Genomic DNA, 6,000 nt, shown 5'->3' with positions numbered 1-6,000 from the left:
TCAGAATTATTGTTGACACAATATATGCTCTGTGTTAAGGCGATAAAAATAGAAATTTTAAAAATTAGCTTTCTGCAAATTTCTTAGTTATCAAAAAATATTGGAAAATAGATGGAGGGGTGCCTGGCTGCGTCCATCAGTGGAGCATATGACTCTTGATCTGGGTGTTGTGGGTTTGAGCCCCACGTTGGGTGTAGACATTACTTAAAAAAATAACATTTTTTAAAGAAAAAAGAAAAAGAAAAGAAGAATTTTCTTCTGTGTTTTGACAATACTCATTATAATATCTAAACAGCGTCTCCTTGCCCCAGCTTAAACCAGGCAAAAATCCATATTCCATATACCATAAGTTTTTTTTTTTAAGATTTTATTTTGGGGGCACCTGGGTGGCTCAGTAGGTTAAGCAGCTGCCTTCAGCTCAGGTCATGATCTCAGGGTTCAGGATTGAGCCTGCATCAGGCTCCCTGCTCAGCAGGGAGTCTGCTTCTCCCTCTGCCTCGTCCTCTGCCCCTCCCCCGCCCCATCCTCCACCCACCCCCCGCTCACGCTCTCTCTCAAATAAATAAAATCTTAAAAGAAAATTTATTTTTAATAATCTGTACACCCAATGTGGGCTCAAACTCACAACAGTGAGATCAAGAGTCATATGATCTACTGACTGAGCCAGCCAGGCACCCCCATGATAAGTTTTATATGAGGTATCTCATTTATTCCTTGCAAGAACCCCCTGCTCATATTCATCCACATTTTACAAATGAAAAATGAAGTAATGTGCAAGACTGCACAACTGATAGGTGGTAGAGTTTTGATTTGAACCTAGAACTTATATGTTTAAGAAAACTGCACTGGCTCTTACATTTAAAAAACTAAAAAGCCCCCACATAGAAGCAGCTTCTCGTGTCCTTCTCGAACGTCTTTCAGGTTCAGCCTACTCGCCTCCATTCTAGCCTCCACCATGTCCATCAGGGTGAGCCAGAAGTCCTACAAGGTGTCCTCCTGCAGCCCCCGGGGCCTTCAGTTGCCCCATGTATGCAAGTGCACCCGGCACCCACATCAGCGTGAGTATGGTCTGGAGCCACTGTGGGGCTGAGAGTATGAGGGGCATCACTGCTAGCTCAGTGAACCAGAGCCTGCTGAGTCCCCTTAAGCTGGAGGTGGACCCCAGCAACGAGGCTATGCACCCCCAGGAGAAGGAGCAGTTGGAAACCCTTGACAAGTTCACCTCCTTCATCAAGGTGTGGCACCTAGAGCAGCAGAACAAAATTCTGGAGACCAAGTGGAGCCTCGCGCAGCAGCAGGAAATGGCTCGGAGCAACAAGGACAACATGTTCGAGCTATGACAACCACCTTTGGTGACAGCTGGACACGCTGGGCCAGGAGAAGCTGAAGCTGGAGGTGGAACTTGGCAACATGCAGGGACTGGTGGAGGATTCAGGAAAAAGGAGGAGGAGGAGATCAAACAGCATGCAGACATGGAACATAAATGTGTCCTAATCAAGCAGGATGTGGACAATACTGACATGAACAAGGTAGAGCTGGAGTCCCACCTCAAAGGGCTGACTGACAAGAGCAGCTTCTTAAGGCAGCTGTATGAAGAGAAGATCGGTGAGCTGCAGGCCCAGATCTCAGACACGTTTGTGTCTGCTCCATGGATCTGGACAGCATCATTGCCCAGGTCAAGTCCAGGACAAGGACATCACCAACGACAGCCAGGCTGAGGCCTACACCATGTACCAGATCAAGCACGAGGAGCTGCAGATATTGACTGGGAAGCACGGGGATGACTGCTGTCGCACGAAGATGGAGCTTTCTGAGATGAACCAGAACATGAGCCAACTGCAGGTTGAGATGGAGGGCCTCAAAGGCCAGAGGGCTTCCCTGGAGGCTGCCACCAATGACGCAGAGCAGTGTGGGGAGCCAGCTGTTAAGGACGCCAATGCCAAGCTGGCCAAGCTGGAGGCTGCCCTGCAGTGAGCCAAGCAGGACCTGGCGTGGCAGCTGCATGAGTAACAGGAGTCCGTGAACATCAACCTGGCCCTGAACATCGAGATCACCACCTCCTGCAATTTGCTGGAGGGCGAAGACAGCCAGCTGGAGTCTGTGAGGCAGAAAATGACTACTCACGTGGGCTGAGCTCAGCCTACAGGGCCCTCATGAGCCCTGCCAGTCACCTACAGCCTTAGCTCCTTCCAGTCCAGCTTCAGCTGCGGGAGGTCTCCAGTTCCTTCAGCCAAGTCAGCTCCTCCAAGACCATGGTTGTGAAGCTGGTGTGCAAGTCATCTGATGTCCGGTCCAAGTGAACAGCCACTGTGGTCCCTTCTAGCCTCCCTGCTCCTGAGGCTACCACAGAGCCTTTGGGGGAAGGAGCTGTGGAGGTTGCATCAGGAACAAGACACACACCTGAGGCTCAGCCTCAGCCCTCAGCCTACCCTTGGGGGTGTCTACTGCCTTGGATACCCCCTCTTGCCCATGCCCCCAACTAAAAGCCAATTCAAGTGTCTTTTCCCAAATAAAGCCTCAGATGGCTCTGCCAACCCCTCCACCTCAAAATTTTAAAATAAATAAGTAAAATAAAAAACTAAAAAGCAGAAACACACAAATAGGAAACCTACTCAAAGAACAACCTAGGATCACAATGTTTAACATCAAGTTTCATTGGCTAGACCCCTACAAATATATCCTAAATCCAACAACCTCTCACCTCCACTGCCTCTCACTGGGACTTCGCAATCAGGGACCTCAGTGGCTCGCACCGCAGTGTGCTCTTGGGATCAGCAGTATGGGCATCACCCGGGAACTGGTTAGAAATGCAAATTCTCCACCCACTCTGCCAACCCAGATCTAATTACTCAGAAACTCTGTGGGGTGGGAGTGGTGAGCTGTGGTTCTCTTTACTAGACAGTTATGGGGAGAGAAGTAGAGAATGCTCAGTCTTTAATGTATCTTGTCTTCTCATACACTTAGCTATGAAGTTAATGAAACTTTCCTATGGAAAAGGTACCACTGAGTAATTATTTCTTTTTAATGATAGTGGGTACACATACAAACAACAGACTTTTCACTTAAAATGCAGTAAGTTTTGATCTTGCTCTTTTTAGCAATATCTACTAACCTATACCAGGAATTCCATGCTGCATGGGGGGTTTTTTGCTTAAGGTTATAAAGGTAAAATTGGGAAACAGCAGGGCTTCTGGAGAATGGCAGAAAAGCCAAATTGCAATTTCTTAAAATATGAATATTGGCAGCACATGTCAACTTTAAAAGGAACTGGTCATTGGCACAGAGCACAGAAATAATCAATAGCTCTTCCCTGGAGTAAGTCCCCAGTGTTAAATTTATAGTCTTTGGCCATTTTTCCTCAACCTAGGATCTGAGAGTAGCTGGGGTTAGGCAGATATATTCTCAAAGATGTGCAGTAACTTATCCCTTTAAAAAAAAAAAGGCTTGTAGGGGCGCCTGGGTGGCTCAGTCGTTAAGCGTCTGCCTTCGGCTTGGGTCATGATCCCAGGGTCCTAGGATTGAGTCCCACATCGGGCTCCCTGCTCAGGGGGAGGCCTGCTTCTCCCTCTCCCATTCCCCCTGCTTGTGTTCCCTCTCTCGCTGTCTCTCTCTCTGTCAAATAAATAAATAAAATCTTTAAAAAAAAAAAAAGGCCTATAGGAGGTAACCAGGAGCTGGGAAGAGGCAGGGAATAGATAGTTATTATTTAATGGGTTCAGAGTTTCTCTTTGGGATGATGAAAAAGTTCTGGAAATAGTGATGATGGTTATATACCATTGTGACTGCACTTAATGCCACTTTAAAATGGCTGAAACTGTAATGTTTATGTATATATATTTTACCACAATTTAAAAAAAAAAACAGGTCTGTAGGGACTTCCATTTCCAGTAAAATGGCACATTAGCTATCCTGAAAAACTTCCTAGGACAAAAATGCATAAAATATTAGAAAAGTATTTTAAATATTTTGTAAATGCATGGTTGAAGTAGTGGAAAGTAAGGGAAATCCTCAAAGGTTTTATTTTTTTTAAGATTTTTTATTTATTTGAGACAGAGAGAGAGAGCACAAGCAGGGGGAGCAGCAGTAGGAGAGGGAGAAGCAGACTCCCCACTGAGCGGGGAGCCCGCCGATGACACAGGACTTGATCCCAGGACCCTGAGATCATGACCTGAGCCGAAGGCAGACGTTCAACCGACTGAGACACCCAGGCACCTTCAAAGGTTCTAAAAAATTTCAGGATGAGAAAACATGAATTCAGAGAGGGGAGTAAACTCTAAAACTGATGTCATCTGCTGACCTTAGCTATTTTAATGTGCCCTCAGTAGGGACAGAAGATGTGGAAACTGGACCCTCAGTGAGTGAACTAGAACAGACCAAACATCCCCTGAGCATGACATTAAAGAAGAAACTCACCCTTCCTGGCCTTGGCTATAGATGGAAGAGAAAAAAAAAGTCTCCCACGGAATTTTCTGATTACAAACTAGCCTCCAGCAGCTTTGGAGCCTATAAGTCTTGATAATTCCTATTGCTCCTAGATGAGGCTTCTTTTCAAACACCATCTTTTTTTAAAATGTGAAAAAAATCATAATAGATAAACTTTTCAGGTAGAACTCACCTAATTCATTCACCTGTTCTTCATATGACATATTTTCCAGACCACTTACCCCCCTAACAGTCTTTCTTTGGGTACTTTCTGGTTTGTTCCAGGATCCTCTTGAGGAATAATGGCCACAGTGGGAAATAACATAGATTTGGCTCAACCTGTACAAAGTGAATAGGACTATTACTGCTGGTGATTGGTGTGATACTTATCTACTACTTGATAACAAATAACACCAAAACTGAGTGTCTTGAAGTAACATTTCTGATCTCACCATTTCTGTGGGTCAGAAATCTGGGCCCAGTTTAGCTGGGTCTTCTGGCTCAGGGTCTCTCACAAGGTGGCAGTCAAGTTGTCAGCTGGGCCGCAGTCGTCTCAAGGTTCAGTTGGGGAAGGATCTGCTGCCAACCCTGCTCGTGAGGTTGTGGACAGTATTCAGTTCTTCAGGCTGTTGGTCTGAAGGCCTCAGTTCCTCACTAGCTATTGGCCAGAGGCTGCCCTCAGTTCCTTGCCTCTCAACAGGACAGCTTATAACACAGTAACTTGTCTCATCAGAGTGAGAAGTGAGAAGAGCCAGAAAGAGAGAGAGAGAGAGAGAGAGAGAGAGAGAATAAGGAATATAGAAGTCACAGTCTTTTGTAACCTAATCATGGAAGTCACACCCCATCATTTTGGCAGTATTGTATTTGTTAGAAGCACATCACTAGGTCTAGCCCACATACAAAGGGAGGGGATCACACAAGGCATGATTACGAAGAGGCAATGATCATTGGGAGCCATTTCAGAAGCAGCCTACCACAACTGGACACCACACCTCTAATGGTGTCCTAATCCATCTAATTGGGACCTAAAAAATTAATGATTTGGATTTAAGTGACACCTCAGGTTAGTGGAGCCCTAAGGTACTTAGCAAAAGTAAATGTTACTCCTCTCAGGAGGAGCTTACCTTAAGCTCAGGCATTAATTACTTCCACCAGATAGAATTCCAACAAACATGAGTTTGCAATAAAAAAGGAAAAAAACACACATTACCATGAGCAATAATTCGCAGAAACAAAGGATCAGAACAGCTGACATTACAGATACTGGAATCATCGGATACACAATATATAATGACCGTGTTTAATATGTAGAATTGAAAATATGACTAAGGAACAAGAAAAAGTAAAAAAAATAGCAAATCAGATTTGAAACAAAACCGAATATAATTTCTAGAAACTAAAAATAAAATAATTAGGGCGCCTGGGTGGCTCAGATGGTTAAGCGTCTGCCTTTGGCTCAGGTCATGATCCCAGGGTCCTGGGATCGAGTCCTGCATCGGGCTCCCTGCTCCTGGGGAGCCTGCTTCTCCCTCTGCTTCTCTCTCTCTCTCTCCCTCCCTCTGTCTCTCATGAATAAAT

At 45.3% G+C, this 6,000-nt stretch overlaps 1 pseudogene; it reads left to right on the top strand.

The window, feature by feature from the left end:
- The first annotated feature begins 955 nt into the window (after positions 1-955).
- LOC112812622 (keratin, type II cytoskeletal 8 pseudogene) lies at positions 956-2,133 on the top strand (annotated as a pseudogene).
- Positions 2,134-6,000: the final 3,867 nt, after the last annotated feature.

Source organism: Callorhinus ursinus, unplaced genomic scaffold (assembly GCF_003265705.2).
Source record: "Callorhinus ursinus isolate GAN/ISIS: 27379988/994484 unplaced genomic scaffold, GSC_fseal_2.0 scaffold16, whole genome shotgun sequence".
Classification (NCBI taxonomy): domain Eukaryota; kingdom Metazoa; phylum Chordata; class Mammalia; order Carnivora; family Otariidae; genus Callorhinus; species Callorhinus ursinus.
Note: the sequence above shows the minus strand (reverse complement) of the source record. Positions and strands in the feature narration are given on the sequence as shown.